Here is a 24,876-nt window from a genome sequence, read left to right on the forward strand (position 1 = left end):
ATATTCTGAATGCCCGAATTGGGAATCTGTGTCAAAACTTTGTTAGGAATTATGTGATCCTTACTAGCTGGAAGTAAGGTAGATGGGGCATGAAGTTATTTCTAGGAGTTGGACACAAACCAAGTTTAGCTAAGTTCTGGGCATCTTTGAAATACCTATACAAACTTGTTCCTACATATTAACTTGCAACTTTGAATGAAAATGTGCTTGCTTACAGCAACGTGCTATATGTTCTGAATGCCCGATTTGGGAATCTGTGTCAAAACTTTGTTAGGAATTATGTGATCCTTATTAGCTGGAAGTAAGGGAGATGGGGCATGAAGTTATTTCTTGGAGTTGGAGACATACCAAGTTTAGCTCAGTTCTGGGCATCTTTGAAATACCTATACAAACTTGTTCCTACATAGTAACTTGCAACTTTGAATGAGAATGTGCTTGCTTGCAGCAACGTGCTATATGTTCTGAATGCCCGATTTGGGAATCTGTGTCAAAACTTTGTTAGGAATTATGTGATCCTTACATGCTGGAAGTAAGGGAGATGGAGCATGAAGTTATTTCTAGGAGTTGGACACATACCAAGTTTAGCTCAGTTCTGGGCATCTTTGAAATACCTATACAAACTTGTTCCTACATAGTAATTTGCATCTTTGAATGAGAATGTGCTTGCTTACAGCAACGTGCTATATGTTCTGAATGCCCGAATTGGCAATCTGTGTCAAAACTTTGTTAGGAATTATGTGATCCTTACTAGCTGGAAGTAAGGGAGATGGGGCATGAAGTTATTTCTAGGAGTTGGACACATACCAAGTTTAGCTCAGTTCTGGGCATCTTTGAAATACCTATACAAACTTGTTCCTACATAGTAACTTGCATCTTTGAATGAGAATCTGCTTGCTTACAGCAACGTGCTATATGTTCTGAATGCCCGAATTGGGAATCTGTGTCAAAACTTTGTTAGGAATTATGTGATCCTTACTAGCTGGAAGTAAGGGAGATGGGACATGAAGTTATTTCTAGGAGTTGGACACATACCAAGTTTAGCTCAGTTCTGGGCATCTTTGAAATACCTATACAAACTTGTTCCTACATAGTAACTTGCATCTTTAAAGAGAATGTGCTTGCTTACAGCAACGTGCTATATGTTCTGAATGCCCGAATTGGGAATCTGTGTCAAAACTTTGTTAGGAATTATGTGATCCTTACTAGCTGGAAGTAAGGGAGATGGGGCAAGAAGTTATTTCTAGGAGTTGGACACATACCAAGTTTAGCTCAGTTCTGGGCATCTTTGAAATACCTAAAAACTTGTTCCTACATAGTAACTTGCAACTTTGAATGAGAATGTGCTTGCTTACAGCAACTTGCTATATGTTCTGAATGCCCGATTTGGGAATCTGTGTCAAAATTTTGTTAGGAATTATGTGATCCTTATTAGCTGGAAGTAAGGGAGATGGGGCATGAAGTTATTTCTTGGAGTTGGAGACATACCAAGTTTAGCTCAGTTCTGGGCATCTTTGAAATACCTAAACAAACTTGTTCCTACATAGTAACTTGCAACTTTGAATGAGAATGTGCTTGCTTGCAGCAACGTGCTATATGTTCTGAATGCCCGATTTGGGAATCTGTGTCAAAACTTTGTTAGGAATTATGTGATGCTTACATGCTGGAAGTAAGGGAGATGGAGCATGAAGTTATTTCTAGGAGTTGGACACATACCAAGTTTAGCTCAGTTCTGGGCATCTTTGAAATACCTATACAAACTTGTTCCTACATAGTAACTTGCATCTTTGAATGAGAATCTGCTTGCTTACAGCAACGTGCTATATGTTCTGAATGCCCGAATTGGCAATCTGTGTCAAAACTTTGTTAGGAATTATGTGATCCTTACTAGCTGGAAGTAAGGGAGATGGGGCATGAAGTTATTTCTAGGAGTTGGACACATACCAAGTTTAGCTCAGTTCTGGGCATCTTTGAAATACCTATACAAACTTGTTCCTACATAGTAACTTGCAACTTTGAATGAAAATGTGCTTGCTTACAGCAACGTGCTATATGTTCTGAATGCCCGACTTGGGAATCTGTGTCAAAACTTTGTTAGGAATTATGTGATCTTTACTAGCTGGAAGTAAGGGAGATGGGGCATGAAGTTATTTCTAGGAGTTGGACACATACCAAGTTTAGCTCAGTTCTGGGCATCTTTGAAATACCTATACAAACTTGTTCCTACATAGTAACTTGCAACTTTGAATGAAAATGTGCTTGCTTACAGCAACGTGCTATATGTTCTGAATGCCCGAATTGGGAATCTGTGTCAAAACTTTGTTAGGAATTATGTGATCCTTACTAGCTGGAAGTAAGGGAGATGGGGCATGAAGTCATTTCTAGGAGTTGGACACATACCAAGTTTAGCTCAGTTCTGGGCATCTTTAAAATACCTATACAAACTTGTTCCTACATAGTAACTTGCAACTTTGAATGAGAATGTGCTTGCTTACAGCAACGTGCTATATGTTCTGAATGCCCGAATTGGGAATCTGTGTCAAAACATTGTTAGGAATTATGTGATCCTTACTAGCTCGAAGTAAGGGAGATGGGGCATGAAGTTATTTCTAGGAGTTGGACACATACCAAGTTTAGCTCAGTTCTGGGCATCTTTGAAATACCTATACAAACTTGTTCCTACATAGTAACTTGCATCTTTGAATGAGAATCTGCTTGCATACAGCAACGTGCTATATATTCTGAATGCCCGAATTGGGAATCTGTGTCAAAACTTTGTTAGGAATTATGTGATCCTTACTAGCTGGAAGTAAGGTAGATGGGGCATGAAGTTATTTCTAGGAGTTGGACACAAACCAAGTTTAGCTCAGTTCTGGGCATCTTTGAAATACCTATACAAACTTGTTCCTACATAGTAACTTGCAACTTTGAATGAAAATGTGCTTGCTTACAGCAACGTGCTATATGTTCTGAATGCCCGATTTGGGAATCTGTGTCAAAACTTTGTTAGAAATTATGTGATCCTTATTAGCTGGAAGTAAGGGAGATGGGGCATGAAGTTATTTCTTGGAGTTGGAGACATACCAAGTTTAGCTCAGTTCTGGGCATCTTTGAAATACCTATACAAACTTGTTCCTACATAGTAACTTGCAACTTTGAATGAGAATGTGCTTGCTTGCAGCAACGTGCTATATGTTCTGAATGCCCGATTTGGGAATCTGTGTCAAAACTTTGTTAGGAATTATGTGATCCTTACATGCTGGAAGTAAGGGAGATGGAGCATGAAGTTATTTCTAGGAGTTGGACACATACCAAGTTTAGCTCAGTTCTGGGCATCTTTGAAATACCTATACAAACTTGTTCCTACATAGTAATTTGCATCTTTGAATGAGAATGTGCTTGCTTACAGCAACGTGCTATATGTTCTGAATGCCCGAATTGGCAATCTGTGTCAAAACTTTGTTAGGAATTATGTGATCCTTACTAGCTGGAAGTAAGGGAGATGGGGCATGAAGTTATTTCTAGGAGTTGGACACATACCAAGTTTAGCTCAGTTCTGGGCATCTTTGAAATACCTATACAAACTTGTTCCTACATAGTAACTTGCATCTTTGAATGAGAATCTGCTTGCTTACAGCAACGTGCTATATGTTCTGAATGCCCGAATTGGCAATCTGTGTCAAAACTTTGTTAGGAATTATGTGATCCTTACTAGCTGGAAGTAAGGGAGATGGGGCATGAAGTTATTTCTAGGAGTTGGACACATACCAAGTTTAGCTCAGTTCTGGGCATCTTTGAAATACCTATACAAACTTGTTCCTACATAGTAACTTGCAACTTTGAATGAGAATGTGCTTGCTTACAGCAACGTGCTATATGTTCTGAATGCCCGAATTGGGAATCTGTGTCAAAACTTTGTTAGGAATTATGTGATCCTTACTAGCTGGAAGTAAGGGAGATGGGGCATGAAGTTATTTCTTGGAGTTGGAGACATACCAAGTTTAGCTCAGTTCTGGGCATCTTTGAAATACCTATACAAACTTGTTCCTACATAGTAACTTGCAACTTTGAATGAGAATGTGCTTGCTTGCAGCAACGTGCTATATGTTCTGAATGCCCGATTTGGGAATCTGTGTCAAAACTTTGTTAGGAATTATGTGATCCTTACTAGCTGGAAGTAAGGGAGGTGGAGCATGAAGTTATTTCTAGGAGTTGGACACATATCAAGTTTAGCTCAGTTCTGGGCATCTTTGAAATACCTATACAAACTTGTTCCTACATAGTAACTTGCAACTTTGAATGAGAATGTGCTTGCTTGCAGCAACGTGCTATATGTTCTGAATGCCCGATTTGGGAATCTGTGTCAAAACTTTGTTAGGAATTATGTGATCCTTACTAGCTGGAAGTAAGGGAAGTGGAGCATGAAGTTATTTCTAGGAGTTGGACACATACCAAGGTTAGCTCAGTTCTGGGCATCTTTGAAATACCTATACAAACTTGTTCCTACATAGTAACTTGCAACTTTGAATGAGAATGTGCTTGCTTACAGCAACGTGCTATATGATCTGAATGCCCGAATTGGCAATCTGTGTCAAAACTTTGTTAGGAATTATGTGATCCTTACTAGCTGGAAGTAAGGGAGATGGGGCATGAAGATATTTCTAGGAGTTGGACACATACCAAGTTTAGCTCAGTTCTGGGCATCTTTGAAATACCTATACAAACTTGTTCCTACATAGTAACTTGCATCTTTGAATGAGAATCTGCTTGCATACAGCAACGTGCTATATATTCTGAATGCCCGAATTGGGAATCTGTGTCAAAACTTTGTTAGGAATTATGTGATCCTTACTAGCTGGAAGTAAGGTAGATGAAGCATGAAGTTATTTCTAGGAGTTGGACACAAACCAAGTTTAGCTCAGTTCTGGGCATCTTTGAAATACCTATACAAACTTGTTCCTACATAGTAACTTGCAACTTTGAATGAAAATGTGCTTGCTTACAGCAACGTGCTATATGTTCTGAATGCCCGATTTGGGAATCTGTGTCAAAACTTTGTTAGGAATTATGTGATCCTTATTAGCTGGAAGTAAGGGAGATGGGGCATGAAGTTATTTCTTGGAGTTGGAGACATACCAAGTTTAGCTCAGTTCTGGGCATCTTTGAAATACCTATACAAACTTGTTCCTACATAGTAACTTGCAACTTTGAATGAGAATGTGCTTGCTTACAGCAACTTGCTATATGTTCTGAATGCCCGATTTGGGAATCTGTGTCAAAACTTTGTTAGGAATTATGTGATCCTTACATGCTGGAAGTAAGGGAGATGGAGCATGAAGTTATTTCTAGGAGTTGGACACATACCAAGTTTAGCTCAGTTCTGGGCATCTTTGAAATACCTATACAAACTTGTTCCTACATAGTAATTTGCATCTTTGAATGAGAATGTGCTTGCTTACAGCAACGTGCTATATGTTCTGAATGCCCGAATTGGCAATCTGTGTCAAAACTTTGTTAGGAATTATGTGATCCTTACTAGCTGGAAGTAAGGGAGATGGGGCATGAAGTTATTTCTAGGAGTTGGACACATACCAAGTTTAGCTCAGTTCTGGGCATCTTTGAAATACCTATACAAACTTGTTCCTACATAGTAACTTGCATCTTTGAATTAGAATCTGCTTGCTTACAGCAACGTGCTATATGTTCTGAATGCCCGAATTGGCAATCTGTGTTAAAAAGTTTGTTAGGAATTATGTGATCCTTACTAGCTGGAAGTAAGGGAGATGGGGCATGAAGTTATTTCTAGGAGTTGGACACATACCAAGTTTAGCTCAGTTCTGGGCATCTTTGAAATACCTATACAAACTTGTTCCTACACAGTAACTTGCAACTTTGAATGACAATGTGCTTGCTTACAGCAACGTGCTATATGTTCTGAATGCCCGACTTGGGAATCTGTGTCAAAACTTTGTTAGGAATTATGTGATCCTTACTAGCTGGAAGTAAGGGAGATGGGGCATGAAGTTATTTCTAGGAGTTGGACACATACCAAGTTTAGCTCAGTTCTGGGCATCTTTGAAATACCTATACAAACTTGTTCCTACATAGTAACTTGCAACTTTGAATGAAAATGTGCTTGCTTACAGCAACGTGCTATATGTTCTGAATGCCCGAATTGGGAATCTGTGTCAAAACTTTGTTAGGAATTATGTGATCCTTACTAGCTGGAAGTAAGGGAGATGGGGCATGAAGTCATTTCTAGGAGTTGGACACATACCAAGTTTAGCTCAGTTCTGGGCATCTTTAAAATACCTATACAAACTTGTTCCTACATAGTAACTTGCAACTTTGAATGAGAATGTGCTTGCTTACAGCAACGTGCTATATGTTCTGAATGCCCGAATTGGGAATCTGTGTCAAAACATTGTTAGGAATTATGTGATCCTTACTAGCTCGAAGTAAGGGAGATGGAGCATGAAGTTATTTCTAGGAGTTGGACACATACCAAGTTTAGCTCAGTTCTGGGCATCTTTGAAATACCTATACAAACTTGTTCCTACATAGTAACTTGCATCTTTGAATGAGAATGTGCTTGCTTACAGCAACGTGCTATATGTTCTGAATGCCCGAATTGGGAATCTGTGTCAAAACTTTGTTAGGAATTATGTGATCCTTACTAGCTGGAAGTAAGGGAGATGGGGCATGAAGTTATTTCTAGGAGTTGGACACATACCAAGTTTAGCTCAGTTCTGGGCATCTTTGAAATACCTATACAAACTTGTTCCTACATAGTAACTTGCATCTTTAATGAGAATGTGCTTGCTTACAGCAACGTGCTATATGTTCTGAATGCCCGAATTGGGAATCTGTGTCAAAACTTTGTTAGGAATTATGTGATCCTTACTAGCTGGAAGTAAGGGAGATGGGGCATGAAGTTATTTCTAGGAGTTGGACACATACCAAGTTTAGCTCAGTTCTGGGCATCTTTGAAATACCTATACAAACTTGTTCCTACATAGTAACTTGCAACTTTGAATGAGAATGTGCTTGCTTACAGCAACTTGCTATATGTTCTGAATGCCCGATTTGGGAATCTGTGTCAAAACTTTGTTAGGAATTATGTGATCCTTATTAGCTGGAAGTAAGGGAGATGGGGCATGAAGTTATTTCTTGGAGTTGGAGACATACCAAGTTTAGCTCAGTTCTGGGCATCTTTGAAATACCTATACAAACTTGTTCCTACATAGTAACTTGCAACTTTGAATGAGAATGTGCTTGCTTGCAGCAACGTGCTATATGTTCTGAATGCCCGATTTGGGAATCTGTGTCAAAACTTTGTTAGGAATTATGTGATGCTTACATGCTGGAAGTAAGGGAGATGGAGCATGAAGTTATTTCTAGGAGTTGGACACATACCAAGTTTAGCTCAGTTCTGGGCATCTTTGAAATACCTATACAAACTTGTTCCTACATAGTAATTTGCATCTTTGAATGAGAATGTGCTTGCTTACAGCAACGTGCTATATGTTCTGAATGCCCGAATTGGCAATCTGTGTCAAAACTTTGTTAGGAATTATGTGATCCTTACTAGCTGGAAGTAAGGGAGATGGGGCATGAAGTTATTTCTAGGAGTTGGACACATACCAAGTTTAGCTCAGTTCTGGGCATCTTTGAAATACCTATACAAACTTGTTCCTACATAGTAACTTGCATCTTTGAATGAGAATCTGCTTGCTTACAGCAACGTGCTATATGTTCTGAATGCCCGAATAGGCAATCTGTGTCAAAACTTTGTTAGGAATTATGTGATCCTTACTAGCTGGAAGTAAGGGAGATGGGGCATGAAGTTATTTCTAGGAGTTGGACACATACCAAGTTTAGCTCAGTTCTGGGCATCTTTGAAATACCTATACAAACTTGTTCCTACATAGTAACTTGCATCTTTGAATGAGAATCTGCTTGCATACAGCAACGTGCTATATATTCTGAATGCCCGAATTGGGAATCTGTGTCAAAACTTTGTTAGGAATTATGTGATCCTTACTAGCTGGAAGTAAGGGAGATGGGGCATGAAGTTATTTCTAGGAGTTGGACACAAACCAAGTTTAGCTCAGTTCTGGGCATCTTTGAAATACCTATACAAACTTGTTCCTACATAGTAACTTGCAACTTTGAATGAAAATGTGCTTGCTTACAGCAACGTGCTATATGTTCTGAATGCCCGATTTGGGAATCTGTGTCAAAACTTTGTTAGGAATTATGTGATCCTTATTAGCTGGAAGTAAGGGAGATGGGGCATGAAGTTATTTCTTGGAGTTGGAGACATACCAAGTTTAGCTCAGTTCTGGGCATCTTTGAAATACCTATACAAACTTGTTCCTACATAGTAACTTGCAACTTTGAATGAGAATGTGCTTGCTTACAGCAACTTGCTATATGTTCTGAATGCCCGATTTGGGAATCTGTGTCAAAACTTTGTTAGGAATTATGTGATCCTTACATGCTGGAAGTAAGGGAGATGGAGCATCAAGTTATTTCTAGGAGTTGGACACATACCAAGTTTAGCTCAGTTCTGGGCATCTTTGAAATACCTATACAAACTTGTTCCTACATAGTAATTTGCATCTTTGAATGAGAATGTGCTTGCTTACAGCAACGTGCTATATGTTCTGAATGCCCGAATTGGCAATCTGTGTCAAAACTTTGTTAGGAATTATGTGATCCTTACTAGCTGGAAGTAAGGGAGATGGGGCATGAAGTTATTTCTAGGAGTTGGACACATACCAAGTTTAGCTCAGTTCTGGGCATCTTTGAAATACCTATACAAACTTGTTCCTACATAGTAACTTGCAACTTTGAATGAGAATGTGCTTGCTTGCAGCAACGTGCTATATGTTCTGAATGCCCGATTTGGGAATCTGTGTCAAAACTTTGTTAGGAATTATGTGATCCTTACTAGCTGGAAGTAAGGGAGGTGGAGCATGAAGTTATTTCTAGGAGTTGGACACATACCAAGTTTAGCTCAGTTCTGGGCATCTTTGAAATACCTATACAAACTTGTTCCTACATAGTAACTTGCAAATTTGAATGAGAATGTGCTTGCTTGCAGCAACGTGCTATATGTTCTGAATGCCCGATTTGGGAATCTGTGTCAAAACTTTGTTAGGAATTATGTGATCCTTACTAGCTGGAAGTAAGGGAAGTGGAGCATGAAGTTATTTCTAGGAGTTGGACACATACCAAGGTTAGCTCAGTTCTGGGCATCTTTGAAATACCTATACAAACTTGTTCCTACATAGTAACTTGCATATTTGAATGAGAATGTGCTTGCTTACAGCAACGTGCTATATGATCTGAATGCCCGAATTGGCAATCTGTGTCAAAACTTTGTTAGGAATTATGTGATCCTTACTAGCTGGAAGTAAGGGAGATGGGGCATGAAGTTATTTCTAGGAGTTGGACACATACCAAGTTTAGCTCAGTTCTGGGCATCTTTGAAATACCTATACAAACTTGTTCCTACATAGTAACTTGCATCTTTGAATGAGAATCTGCTTGCATACAGCAACGTGCTATATATTCTGAATGCCCGAATTGGGAATCTGTGTCAAAACTTTGTTAGGAATTATGTGATCCTTACTAGCTGGAAGTAAGGTAGATGGGGCATGAAGTTATTTCTAGGAGTTGGACACAAACCAAGTTTAGCTCAGTTCTGGGCATCTTTGAAATACCTATACAAACTTGTTCCTACATAGTAACTTGCAACTTTGAATGAAAATGTGCTTGCTTACAGCAACGTGCTATATGTTCTGAATGCCCGAATTGGGAATCTGTGTCAAAACTTTGTTAGGAATTATGTGATCCTTATTAGCTGGAAGTAAGGGAGATGGGGCATGAAGTTATTTCTTGGAGTTGGAGACATACCAAGTTTAGCTCAGTTCTGGGCATCTTTGAAATACCTATACAAACTTGTTCCTACATAGTAACTTGCAACTTTGAATGAGAATGTGCTTGCTTGCAGCAACGTGCTATATGTTCTGAATGCCCGATTTGGGAATCTGTGTCAAAACTTTGTTAGGAATTATGTGATCCTTACATGCTGGAAGTAAGGGAGATGGAGCATGAAGTTATTTCTAGGAGTTGGACACATACCAAGTTTAGCTCAGTTCTGGGCATCTTTGAAATACCTATACAAACTTGTTCCTACATAGTGATTTGCATCTTTGAATGAGAATGTGCTTGCTTACAGCAACGTGCTATATGTTCTGAATGCCCGAATTGGCAATCTGTGTCAAAACTTTGTTAGGAATTATGTGATCCTTACTAGCTGGAAGTAAGGGAGATGGGGCATGAAGTTATTTCTAGGAGTTGGACACATACCAAGTTTAGCTCAGTTCTGGGCATCTTTGAAATACCTATACAAACTTGTTCCTACATAGTAACTTGCATCTTTGAATGAGAATCTGCTTGCTTACAGCAACGTGCTATATGTTCTGAATGCCCGAATTGGCAATCTGTGTCAAAACTTTGTTAGGAATTATGTGATCCTTACTAGCTGGAAGTAAGGGAGATGGGGCATGAAGTTATTTCTAGGAGTTGGACACATACCAAGTTTAGCTCAGTTCTGGGCATCTTTGAAATACCTATACAAACTTGTTCCTACATAGTAACTTGCAACTTTGAATGAAAATGTGCTTGCTTACAGCAACGTGCTATATGTTCTGAATGCCCGAATTGGGAATCTGTGTCAAAACTTTGTTAGGAATTATGTGATCCTTACTAGCTGGAAGTAAGGGAGATGGGGCATGAAGTTATTTCTAGGAGTTGGACACATACCAAGTTTAGCTCAGTTCTGGGCATCTTTGAAATACCTATACAAACTTGTTCCTACATAGTAACTTGCAACTTTGAATGAAAATGTGCTTGCTTACAGCAACGTGCTATATGTTCTGAATGCCCGAATTGGGAATCTGTGTCAAAACTTTGTTAGGAATTATGTGATCCTTACGAGCTGGAAGTAAGGGAGATGGGGCATGAAGTTATTTCTAGGAGTTGGACACATACCAAGTTTAGCTCAGTTCTGGGCATCTTTGAAATACCTATACAAACTTGTTCCTACATAGTAACTTGCAACTTTTAATGAGAATGTGCTTGCTTACAGCAACGTGCTATATGTTCTGAATGCCCGACTTGGGAATCTGTGTCAAAACTTTGTTAGGAATTATGTGATCCTTACTAGCTCGAAGTAAGGGAGATGGGGCATGAAGTTATTTCTAGGAGTTGGACACATACCAAGTTTAGCTCAGTTCTGGGCATCTTTGAAATACCTATACAAACTTGTTCCTACATAGTAACTTGCATCTTTGAATGAGAATGTGCTTGCTTACAGCAACGTGCTATATGTTCTGAATGCCCGAATTGGGAATCTGTGTCAAAACTTTGTTAGGAATTATGTGATCCTTACTAGCTGGAAGTAAGGGAGATGGGGCATGAAGTTATTTCTAGGAGTTGGACACATACCAAGTTTAGCTCAGTTCTGGGCATCTTTGAAATACCTATACAAACTTGTTCCTACATAGTAACTTGCATCTTTAATGAGAATGTGCTTGCTTACAGCAACGTGCTATATGTTCTGAATGCCCGAATTGGGAATCTGTGTCAAAACTTTGTTAGGAATTATGTGATCCTTACTAGCTGGAAGTAAGGGAGATGGGGCATGAAGTTATTTCTAGGAGTTGGACACATACCAAGTTTAGCTCAGTTCTGGGCATCTTTGAAATACCTAAACAAACTTGTTCCTACATAGTAACTTGCCTCATTGAATGAGAATCTGCTTGCTTACAGCAACGTGCTATATATTCTGAATGCCCGAATTGGGAATCTGTGTCAAAACTTTGTTAGGAATTATGTGATCCTTACTAGCTGGAAGTAAGGTAGATGGGGCATGAAGTTATTTCTAGGAGTTGGACACAAACCAAGTTTAGCTCAGTTCTGGGCATCTTTGAAATACCTATACAAACTTGTTCCTACATAGTAACTTGCAACTTTGAATGAAAATGTGCTTGCTTACAGCAACGTGCTATAGGTTCTGAATGCCCGAATTGGGAATCTGTGTCAAAACTTTGTTAGGAATTATGTGATCCTTATTAGCTGGAAGTAAGGGAGATGGGGCATGAAGTTATTTCTTGGAGTTGGAGACATACCAAGTTTAGCTCAGTTCTGGGCATCTTTGAAATACCTATACAAACTTGTTCCTACATAGTAACTTGCAACTTTGAATGAGAATGTGCTTGCTTGCAGCAACGTGCTATATGTTCTGAATGCCCGATTTGGGAATCTGTGTCAAAACTTTGTTAGGAATTATGTGATCCTTACAAGCTGGAAGTAAGGGAGATGGAGCATGAAGTTATTTCTAGGAGTTGGACACATACCAAGTTTAGCTCAGTTCTGGGCATCTTTGAAATACCTATACAAACTTGTTCCTACATAGTAATTTGCATCTTTGAATGAGAATGTGCTTGCTTACAGCAACGTGCTATATGTTCTGAATGCCCGAATTGGGAATCTGTGTCAAAACTTTGTTAGGAATTATGTGATCCTTACTAGCTGGAAGTAAGGGAGATGGGGCATGAAGTTATTTCTAGGAGTTGGACACATACCAAGTTTAGCTCAGTTCTGGGCATCTTTGAAATACCTATACAAACTTGTTCCTACATAGTAACTTGCATCTTTGAATGAGAATGTGCTTGCTTACAGCAACGTCCTATATGTTCTGAATGCCCGAATTGGCAATCTGTGTCAAAACTTTGTTAGGAATTATGTGATCCTTACTAGCTGGAAGTAAGGGAGATGGGGCATGAAGTTATTTCTAGGAGTTGGACACATACCAAGTTTAGCTCAGTTCTGGGCATCTTTGAAATACCTATACAAACTTGTTCCTACATAGTAACTTGCAACTTTGAATGAAAATGTGCTTGCTTACAGCAACGTGCTATATGTTCTGAATGCCCGAATTGGGAATCTGTGTCAAAACTTTGTTAGGAATTATGTGATCCTTACTAGCTGGAAGTAAGGGAGATGGGGCATGAAGTTATTTCTAGGAGTTGGACACATACCAAGTTTAGCTCAGTTCTGGGCATCTTTGAAATACCTATACAAACTTGTTCCTACATAGTAACTTGCAACTTTGAATGAAAATGTGCTTGCTTACAGCAACGTGCTATATGTTCTGAATGCCCGAATTGGGAATCTGTGTCAAAACTTTGTTAGGAATTATGTGATCCTTACTAGCTGGAAGTAAGGGAGATGGGGCATGAAGTTATTTCTAGGAGTTGGACACATACCAAGTTTAGCTCAGTTCTGGGCATCTTTGAAATACCTATACAAACTTGTTCCTACATAGTAACTTGCATCTTTAATGAGAATGTGCTTGCTTACAGCAACGTGCTATATGTTCTGAATGCCCGAATTGGGAATCTGTGTCAAAACTTTGTTAGGAATTATGTGATCCTTACTAGCTGGAAGTAAGGGAGATGGGGCATGAAGTTATTTCTAAGAGTTGGACACATACCAAGTTTAGCTCAGTACTGGGCATCTTTGAAATACCTATACAAACTTGTTCCTACATAGTAACTTGCAACTTTGAATGAGAATGTGCTTGCTTACAGCAACTTGCTATAGGTTCTGAATGCCCGAATTGGGAATCTGTGTCAAAACTTTGTTAGGAATTATGTGATCCTTACTAGCTGGAAGTAAGGGAGATGGGGCATGAAGTTATTTCTAGGAGTTGGACACATACCAAGTTTAGCTCAGTTCTGGGCATCTTTGAAATACCTATACAAACTTGTTCCTACATAGTAACTTGCATCTTTGAATGAGAATCTGCTTGCTTACAGCAACGTGCTATATGTTCTGAATGCCCGAATTGGGAATCTGTGTCAAAACTTTGTTAGGAATTATGTGATCCTTACTAGCTGGAAGTAAGGGAGATGGGGCATGAAGTTATTTCTAGGAGTTGGACACATAACAAGTTTAGCTCAGTTCTGGGCATCTTTGAAATACCTATACAAACTTGTTCCTACATAGTAACTTGCAACTTTGAATGAAAATGTGCTTGCTTACAGCAACGTGCTATAGGTTCTGAATGCCCGAATTGGGAATCTGTGTCAAAACTTTGTTAGGAATTATGTGATCCTTACTAGCTGGAAGTAAGGGAGATGGGGCATGAAGTTATTTCTAGGAGTTGGACACATACCAAGTTTAGCTCAGTTCTGGGCATCTTTGAAATACCTATACAAACTTGTTCCTACATAGTAACTTGCATCTTTGAATGAGAATGTGCTTGCTTACAGCAACGTGCTATATGATCTGAATGCCCGAATTGGCAATCTGTGTCAAAACTTTGTTAGGAATTATGTGATCCTTACTAGCTGGAAGTAAGGGAGATGGGGCATGAAGTTATTTCTAGGTGTTGGACACACACCAAGTTTAGCTCAGTTCTGGGCATCTTTGAAATACCTATACAAACTTGTTCCTACATAGTAACTTGCATCTTTAATGAGAATGTGCTTGCTTACAGCAACGTGCTATATATTCTGAATGCCCGAATTGGGAATCTGTGTCAAAACTTTGTTAGGAATTATGTGATCCTTACTAGCTGGAAGTAAGGTAGATGGGGCATGAAGTTATTTCTAGGAGTTGGACACAAACCAAGTTTAGCTCAGTTCTGGGCATCTTTGAAATACCTATACAAACTTGTTCCTACATAGTAACTTGCAACTTTGAATGAAAATGTGCTTGCTTACAGCAACGTGCTATATGTTCTGAATGCCCGAATTGGCAATCTGTGTCAAAACTTTGTTAGGAATTATGTGATCCTTACTAGCTGGAAGTAAGGGAGATGGGGCATGAAGTTATTTCTAGGAGTTGGACACATACCAAGTTTAGCTCAGTTCTGGGCATCTTTGAAATACCTATACAAACTTGTTCCTACATAGTAACTTGCATCTTTGAATGAGAATCTGCTTGCTTACAGCAACGTGCTATATGTTCTGAATGCCCGAATTGGCAATCTGTGTCAAAACTTTGTTAGGAATTATGTGATCCTTACTAGCTGGAAGTTAGGGAGATGGGGCATGAAGTTATTTCTAGGAGTTGGACACATACCAAGTTTAGCTCAGTTCTGGGCATCTTTGAAATACCTATACAAACTTGTTCCTACATAGTAACTTGCAACTTTGAATCAAAATGTGCTTGCTTACAGCAACGTGCTATATGTTCTGAATGACCGAATTGGGAATCTGTGTCAAAACTTTGTTAGGAATTATGTGATCCTTACTAGCTGGAAGTAAGGGAGATGGGGCATGAAGTTATTTCTAGGAGTTGGACACATACCACGTTTAGCTCAGTTCTGGGCATCTTTGAAATACCTATACAAACTTGTTCCTACATAGTAACTTGCAACTTTGAATGAGAATGTGCTTGCTTACAGCAACGTGCTGCATGTTCTGAATGCCCGAATTGGGAATCTGTGTCAAAACTTTGTTAGGAATTATGTGATCCTTACTAGCTGGAAGTAAGGGAGATGGGGCATGAAGTTATTTCTAGGAGTTGGACACATACCAAGTTTAGCTCAGTTCTGGGCATCTTTGAAATACCTATACAAACTTGTTCCTACATAGTAACTTGCAACTTTGAATGAGAATGTGCTTGCTTACAGCAACGTGCTATATGTTCTGAATGCCCGAATTGGGAATCTGTGTCAAAACATTGTTAGGAATTATGTGATCCTTACTAGCTCGAAGTAAGGGAGATGGGGCATGAAGTTATTTCTAGGAGTTGGACACATACCAAGTTTAGCTCAGTTCTGGGCATCTTTGAAATACCTATACAAACTTGTTCCTACATAGTAACTTGCATCTTTGAATGAGAATGTGCTTGCTTACAGCAACGTGCTATATGTTCTGAATGCCCGAATTGGGAATCTGTGTCAAAACTTTGTTAGGAATTATGTGATCCTTACTAGCTGGAAGTAAGGGAGATGGGGCATGAAGTTATTTCTAGGAGTTGGACACATACCAAGTTTAGCTCAGTTCTGGGCATCTTTGAAATACCTATACAAACTTGTTCCTACATAGTAACTTGCATCTTTAATGAGAATGTGCTTGCTTGCAGCAAAGTGCTATATGTTCTGAATGCCCGAATTGGGAATCTGTGTCAAAACTTTGTTAGGAATTATGTGATCCTTACTAGCTGGAAGTAAGGGAGATGGGGCATGAAGTTATTTCTAGGAGTTGGACACATACCAAGTTTAGCTCAGTTCTGGGCATCTTTGAAATACCTATACAAACTTGTTCCTACATAGTAACTTGCAACTTTGAATGAGAATCTGCTTGCTTACAGCAACTTGCTATATGTTCTGAATGCCCGAATTGGGAATCTGTGTCAAAACTTTGTTAGGAATTATGTGATCCTTACTAGCTGGAAGTAAGGGAGATGGGGCATGAAGTTATTTCTAGGAGTTGGACACATACCAAGTTTAGCTCAGTTCTGGGCATCTTTGAAATACCTATACAAACTTGTTCCTACATAGTAACTTGCATATTTGAATGAGAATCTGCTTGCTTACAGCAACGTGCTATATGTTCTGAATGCCCGAATTGGGAATCTGTGTCAAAACTTTGTTAGGAATTATGTGATCCTTACTAGCTGGAAGTAAGGGAGATGGGGCATGAAGTTATTTCTAGGAGTTGGACACATACCAAGTTTAGCTCAGTTCTGGGCATCTTTGAAATACCTATACAAACTTGTTCCTACATAGTAACTTGCAACTTTGAATGAAAATGTGCTTGCTTACAGCAACGTGCTATAGGTTCTGAATGCCCGAATTGGGAATCTGTGTCAAAACTTTGTTAGGAATTATGTGATCCTTACTAGCTGGAAGTAAGGGAGATGGGGCATGAAGTTATTTCTAGGAGTTGGACACATACCAAGTTTAGCTCAGTTCTGGGCATCTTTGAAATACCTATACAAACTTGTTCCTACATAGTAACTTGCATCTTTGAATGAGAATGTGCTTGCTTACAGCAACGTGCTATATGATCTGAATGCCCGAATTGGCAATCTGTGTCAAAACTTTGTTAGGAATTATGTGATCCTTACTAGCTGGAAGTAAGGGAGATGGGGCATGAAGTTATTTCTAGGAGTTGGACACATACCAAGTTTAGCTCAGTTCTGGGCATCTTTGAAATACCTATACAAACTTGTTCCTACATAGTAACTTGCATCTTTGAATGAGAATCTGCTTGCATACCGCAACGTGCTATATATTCTGAATGCCCGAATTGGGAATCTGTGTCAAAACTTTGTTAGGAATTATGTGATCCTTACTAGCTGGAAGTAAGGTAGATGGGGCATGAAGTTATTTCTAGGAGTTGGACACAAACCAAGTTTAGCTCAGTTCTGGGCATCTTTGAAATACCTATACAAACTTGTTCCTACATAGTAACTTGCAACTTTGAATGAAAATGTGCTTGCTTACAGCAACGTGCTATATGTTCTGAATGCCCGAATTGGGAATCTGTGTCAAAACTTTGTTAGGAATTATGTGATCCTTATTAGCTGGAAGTAAGGGAGATGGGGCATGAAGTTATTTCTTGGAGTTGGAGACATACCAAGTTTAGCTCAGTTCTGGGCATCTTTGAAATACCTATACAAACTTGTTCCTACATAGTAACTTGCAACTTTGAATGAGAATGTGCTTGCTTGCAGCAACGTGCTATATGTTCTGAATGCCCGATTTGGGAATCTGTGTCAAAACTTTGTTAGGAATTATGTGATCCTTACAAGCTGGAAGTAAGGGAGATGGAGCATGAAGTTATTTCTAGGAGTTGGACACATACCAAGTTTAGCTCAGTTCTGGGCATCTTTGAAATACCTATACAAACTTGTTCCTACATAGTAATTTGCATCTTTGAATGAGAATGTGCTTGCTTACAGCAACGTGCTATATGTTCTGAATGCCCGAATTGGGAATCTGTGTCAAAACTTTGTTAGGAATTATGTGATCCTTACTAGCTGGAAGTAAGGGAGATGGGGCATGAAGTTATTTCTAGGAGTTGGACACATACCAAGTTTAGCTCAGTTCTGGGCATCTTTGAAATACCTATACAAACTTGTTCCTACATAGTAACTTGCATCTTTGAATGAGAATCTGCTTGCTTACAGCAACGTGCTATATGTTCTGAATGCCCGAATTGGCAATCTGTGTCAAAACTTTGTTAGGAATTATGTGATCCTTACTAGCTGGAAGTAAGGGAGATGGGGCATGAAGTTATTTCTAGGAGTTGGACACATACCAAGTTTAGCTCAGTTCTGGGCATCTTTGAAATACCTATACAAACTTGTTCCTACATAGTAACTTGCAACTTTGAATGAGAATGTGCTTGCTTACAGCAACGTGCTATATGTTCTGAATGACCGAATTGGGAATCTGTGTCAAAACTTTGTTAGGAATTATGTGATCCTTACTAGCTGGAAGTAAGGGAGATGGGGCATGAAGTTATTTCTAGGAGTTGGACACATACCAAGTTTAGCTCAGTTCTGGGCATCTTTGAAATACCTATACAATCTTGTTCCTACATAGTAACTTGCATCTTTAATGAGAATGTGCTTGCTTACAGCAACGTGCTATATGTTCTGAATGCCCGAATTGGGAATCTGTGTCAAAACTTTGTTAGGAATTATGTGATCCTTACTAGCTGGAAGTAAGGGAGATGGGGCATGAAGTTATTTCTAGGAGTTGGACACATACCAAGTTTAGCTCAGTTCTGGGCATCTTTGAAATACCTATACAAACTTGTTCCTACATAGTAACTTGCAACTTTGAATGAGAATGTGCTTGCTTACAGCAACTTGCTATATGTTCTGAATGCCCGAATTGGGAATCTGTGTGAAAACTTTGTTAGGAATTATGTGATCCTTACTAGCTGGAAGTAAGGGAGATGGGGCATGAAGTTATTTCTAGGAGTTGGACACATACCAAGTTTAGCTCAGTTCTGGGCATCTTTGAAATACCTATACAAACTTGTTCCTACATAGTAACTTGCAACTTTAAATGAGAATGTGCTTGCTTACAGCAACTTGCTATATGTTCTGAATGCCCGAATTGGGAATCTGTGTCAAAACTTTGTTAGGAATTATGTGATCCTTACTAGCTGGAAGTAAGGGAGATGGGGCATGAAGTTATTTCTAGGAGTTGGACACATACCAAGTTTAGCTCAGTTCTGGGCATCTTTGAAATACCTATACAAACTTGTTCCTACATAGTAACTTGCAACTTTGAATGAGAATGTGCTTGCTTGCAGCAACGTGCTATATGTTCTGAATGCCCGTATTGGGAATCTGTGTCAAAACTTTGTTAGGAATTATGTGATCCTTACTAGCTGGAAGTAAGGGAGATGGGGCATGAAGTTATTTCTAGGAGTTGGACACATACCAAGTTTAGCTCAGTTCTGGGCATCTTTGAAATACCTATACAAACATGTTCCTACATAGTAACTTGCATCTTTGAATGAGAATGTGCTTGCTTACAGCAACGTGCTATATGTTCTGAATGCCCGAATTGGCAATCTGTGTCAAAACTTTTTTAGGAATAATGTGATCCTTACTAGCTGGAAGTAAGGGAGATGGGGCATGAAGTTATTTCTAGGAGTTGGACACATACCAAGTTTAGCTCAGTTCTGGGCATCTTTGAAATACCTATACAAACTTGTTCCTACATAGTAACTTGCAACATTGAATGAAAATGTGCTTGCTTACAGCAACGTGCTATATGTTCTGAATGCCCGAATTGGGAATCTGTGTCAAAACTTTGTTAGGAATTATGTGATCCTTACTGGCTGGAAGTAAGGGAGATGGGGCATGAAGTTATTTCTAGGAGTTGGACACATACCAAGTTTAGCTCAGTTCTGGGCATCTTTGAAATACCTATACAAACTTGTTCCTACATAGTAACTTGCAACATTGAATGAAATTGTGCTTGCTTACAGCAACGTGCTATATGTTCTGAATGCCCGAATTGGGAATCTGTGTCAAAACTTTGTTAGGAATTATGTGATCCTTACTAGCTGGAAGTAAGGGAGATGGGGCATGAAGTTATTTCTAGGAGTTGGACACATACCAAGTTTAGCTCAGTTCTGGGCATCTTTGAAATACCTATACAAACTTGTTCCTACATAGTAACTTGCAACTTTGAATGAGAATGTGCTTGCTTACAGCAACTTGCTATATGTTCTGAATGCCCGAATTGGGAATCTGTGTCAAAACTTTGTTAGGAATTATGTGATCCTTACTAGCTGGAAGTAAGGGAGATGGGGCATGAAGTTATTTCTAGGAGTTGGACACATACCAAGTTTAGCTCAGTTCTGGGCATCTTTGAAATACCTATACAAACTTGTTCCTACATAGTAACTTGCATATTTGAATGAGAATCTGCTTGCTTACAGCAACGTGCTATATGTTCTGAATGCCCGAATTGGGAATCTGTGTCAAAACTTTGTTAGGAATTATGTGATCCTTACTAGCTGGAAGTAAGGGAGATGGGGCATGAAGTTATTTCTAGGAGTTGGACACATACCAAGTTTAGCTCAGTTCTGGGCATCTTTGAAATACCTATACAAACTTGTTCCTACATAGTAACTTGCAACTTTGAATGAAAATGTGCTTGCTTACAGCAACGTGCTATAGGTTCTGAATGCCCGAATTGGGAATCTGTGTCAAAACTTTGTTAGGAATTATGTGATCCTTACTAGCTGGAAGTAAGGGAGATGGGGCATGAAGTTATTTCTAGGAGTTGGACACATACCAAGTTTAGCTCAGTTCTGGGCATCTTTGAAATACCTATACAAACTTGTTCCTACATAGTAACTTGCATCTTTGAATGAGAATGTGCTTGCTTACAGCAACGTGCTATATGATCTGAATGCCCGAATTGGCAATCTGTGTCAAAACTTTGTTAGGAATTATGTGATCCTTACTAGCTGGAAGTAAGGGAGATGGGGCATGAAGTTATTTCTAGGAGTTGGACACATACCAAGTTTAGCTCAGTTCTGGGCATCTTTGAAATACCTATACAAACTTGTTCCTACATAGTAACTTGCATCTTTGAATGAGAATCTGCTTGCATACCGCAACGTGCTATATATTCTGAATGCCCGAATTGGGAATCTGTGTCAAAACTTTGTTAGGAATTATGTGATCCTTACTAGCTGGAAGTAAGGTAGATGGGGCATGAAGTTATTTCTAGGAGTTGGACACAAACCAAGTTTAGCTCAGTTCTGGGCATCTTTGAAATACCTATACAAACTTGTTCCTACATAGTAACTTGCAACTTTGAATGAAAATGTGCTTGCTTACAGCAACGTGCTATATGTTCTGAATGCCCGAATTGGGAATCTGTGTCAAAACTTTGTTAGGAATTATGTGATCCTTATTAGCTGGAAGTAATGGAGATGGGGCATGAAGTTATTTCTTGGAGTTGGAGACATACCAAGTTTAGCTCAGTTCTGGGCATCTTTGAAATACCTATACAAACTTGTTCCTACATAGTAACTTGCAACTTTGAATGAGAATGTGCTTGCTTGCAGCAACGTGCTATATGTTCTGAATGCCCGATTTGGGAATCTGTGTCAAAACTTTGTTAGGAATTATGTGATCCTTACAAGCTGGAAGTAAGGGAGATGGAGCATGAAGTTATTTCTAGGAGTTGGACACATACCAAGTTTAGCTCAGTTCTGGGCATCTTTGAAATACCTATACAAACTTGTTCCTACATAGTAATTTGCATCTTTGAATGAGAATGTGCTTGCTTACAGCAACGTGCTATATGTTCTGAATGCCCGAATTGGGAATCTGTGTCAAAACTTTGTTAGGAATTATGTGATCCTTACTAGCTGGAAGTAAGGGAGATGGGGCATGAAGTTATTTCTAGGAGTTGGACACATACCAAGTTTAGCTCAGTTCTGGGCATCTTTGAAATACCTATACAAACTTGTTCCTACATAGTAACTTGCATCTTTGAATGAGAATCTGCTTGCTTACAGCAACGTGCTATATGTTCTGAATGCCCGAATTGGCAATCTGTGTCAAAACTTTGTTAGGAATTATGTGATCCTTACTAGCTGGAAGTAAGGGAGATGGGGCATGAAGTTATTTCTAGGAGTTGGACACATACCAAGTTTAGCTCAGTTCTGGGCATCTTTGAAATACCTATACAAACTTGTTCCTACATAGTAACTTGCAACTTTGAATGAAAATGTGCTTGCTTACAGCAACGTGCTATATGTTCTGAATGACCGAATTGGGAATCTGTGTCAAAACTTTGTTAGGAATTATGTGATCCTTACTAGCTGGAAGTAAGGGAGATGGGGCATGAAGTTATTTCTAGGAGTTGGACACATACCAAGTTTAGCTCAGTTCTGGGCATCTTTGAAATACCTATACAATCTTGTTCCTACATAGTAACTTGCATCTTTAATGAGAATGTGCTTGCTTACAGCAACGTGCTATATGTTCTGAATGCCCGAATTGGCAATCTGTGTCAAAACTTTGTTAGGAATTATGTGATCCTTACTAGCTGGAAGTAAGGGAGATGGGGCATGAAGTTATTTCTAGGAGTTGGACACATACCAAGTTTAGCTCAGTTCTGGGCATCTTTGAAATACCTATACAAACTTGTTCCTACATAGTAACTTGCAACTTTAAATGAGAATGTGCTTGCTTACAGCAACTTGCTATATGTTCTGAATGCCCGAATTGGGAATCTGTGTCAAAACTTTGTTAGGAATTATGTGATCCTTACTAGCTGGAAGTAAGGGAGATGGGGCATGAAGTTATTTCTAGGAGTTGGACACATACCAAGTTTAGCTCAGTTCTGGGCATCTTTGAAATACCTATACAAACTTGTTCCTACATAGTAACTTGCAACTTTGAATGAGAATGTGCTTGCTTGCAGCAACGTGCTATATGTTCTGAATGCCCGTATTGGGAATCTGTGTCAAAACTTTGTTAGGAATTATGTGATCCTTACTAGCTGGAAGTAAGGGAGATGGGGCATGAAGTTATTTCTAGGAGTTGGACACATACCAAGTTTAGCTCAGTTCTGGGCATCTTTGAAATACCTATACAAACATGTTCCTACATAGTAACTTGCATCTTTGAATGAGAATGTGCTTGCTTACAGCAACGTGCTATATGTTCTGAATGCCCGAATTGGCAATCTGTGTCAAAACTTTTTTAGGAATTATGTGATCCTTACTGGCTGGAAGTAAGGGAGATGGGGCATGAAGTTATTTCTAGGAGTTGGACACATACCAAGTTTAGCTCAGTTCTGGGCATCTTTGAAATACCTATACAAACTTGTTCCTACATAGTAACTTGCAACATTGAATGAAAATGTGCTTGCTTACAGCAACGTGCTATATGTTCTGAATGCCCGAATTGGGAATCTGTGTCAAAACTTTGTTAGGAATTATGTGATCCTTACTGGCTGGAAGTAAGGGAGATGGGGCATGAAGTTATTTCTAGGAGTTGGACACATACCAAGTTTAGCTCAGTTCTGGGCATCTTTGAAATACCTATACAAACTTGTTCCTACATAGTAACTTGCATATTTGAATGAGAATCTGCTTGCTTACAGCAACGTGCTATATGTTCTGAATGCCCGAATTGGGAATCTGTGTCAAAACTTTGTTAGGAATTATGTGATCCTTACTAGCTGGAAGTAAGGGAGATGGGGCATGAAGTTATTTCTAGGAGTTGGACACATACCAAGTTTAGCTCAGTTCTGGGCATCTTTGAAATACCTATACAAACTTGTTCCTACATAGTAACTTGCAACTTTGAATGAAAATGTGCTTGCTTACAGCAACGTGCTATAGGTTCTGAATGCCCGAATTGGGAATCTGTGTCAAAACTTTGTTAGGAATTATGTGATCCTTACTAGCTGGAAGTAAGGGAGATGGGGCATGAAGTTATTTCTAGGAGTTGGACACATACCAAGTTTAGCTCAGTTCTGGGCATCTTTGAAATACCTATACAAACTTGTTCCTACATAGTAACTTGCATCTTTGAATGAGAATGTGCTTGCTTACAGCAACGTGCTATATGATCTGAATGCCCGAATTGGCAATCTGTGTCAAAACTTTGTTAGGAATTATGTGATCCTTACTAGCTGGAAGTAAGGGAGATGGGGCATGAAGTTATTTCTAGGAGTTGGACACATACCAAGTTTAGCTCAGTTCTGGGCATCTTTGAAATACCTATACAAACTTGTTCCTACATAGTAACTTGCATCTTTGAATGAGAATCTGCTTGCATACCGCAACGTGCTATATATTCTGAATGCCCGAATTGGGAATCTGTGTCAAAACTTTGTTAGGAATTATGTGATCCTTACTAGCTGGAAGTAAGGTAGATGGGGCATGAAGTTATTTCTAGGAGTTGGACACAAACCAAGTTTAGCTCAGTTCTGGGCATCTTTGAAATACCTATACAAACTTGTTCCTACATAGTAACTTGCAACTTTGAATGAAAATGTGCTTGCTTACAGCAACGTGCTATATGTTCTGAATGCCCGAATTGGGAATCTGTGTCAAAACTTTGTTAGGAATTATGTGATCCTTATTAGCTGGAAGTAAGGGAGATGGGGCATGAAGTTATTTCTTGGAGTTGGAGACATACCAAGTTTAGCTCAGTTCTGGGCATCTTTGAAATACCTATACAAACTTGTTCCTACATAGTAACTTGCAACTTTGAATGAGAATGTGCTTGCTTGCAGCAACGTGCTATATGTTCTGAATGCCCGATTTGGGAATCTGTGTC

The sequence above is a fragment of the Diceros bicornis genome, chromosome 24 (genome assembly GCF_020826845.1).
Source record: "Diceros bicornis minor isolate mBicDic1 chromosome 24, mDicBic1.mat.cur, whole genome shotgun sequence".
Lineage (NCBI taxonomy): Eukaryota > Metazoa > Chordata > Mammalia > Perissodactyla > Rhinocerotidae > Diceros > Diceros bicornis.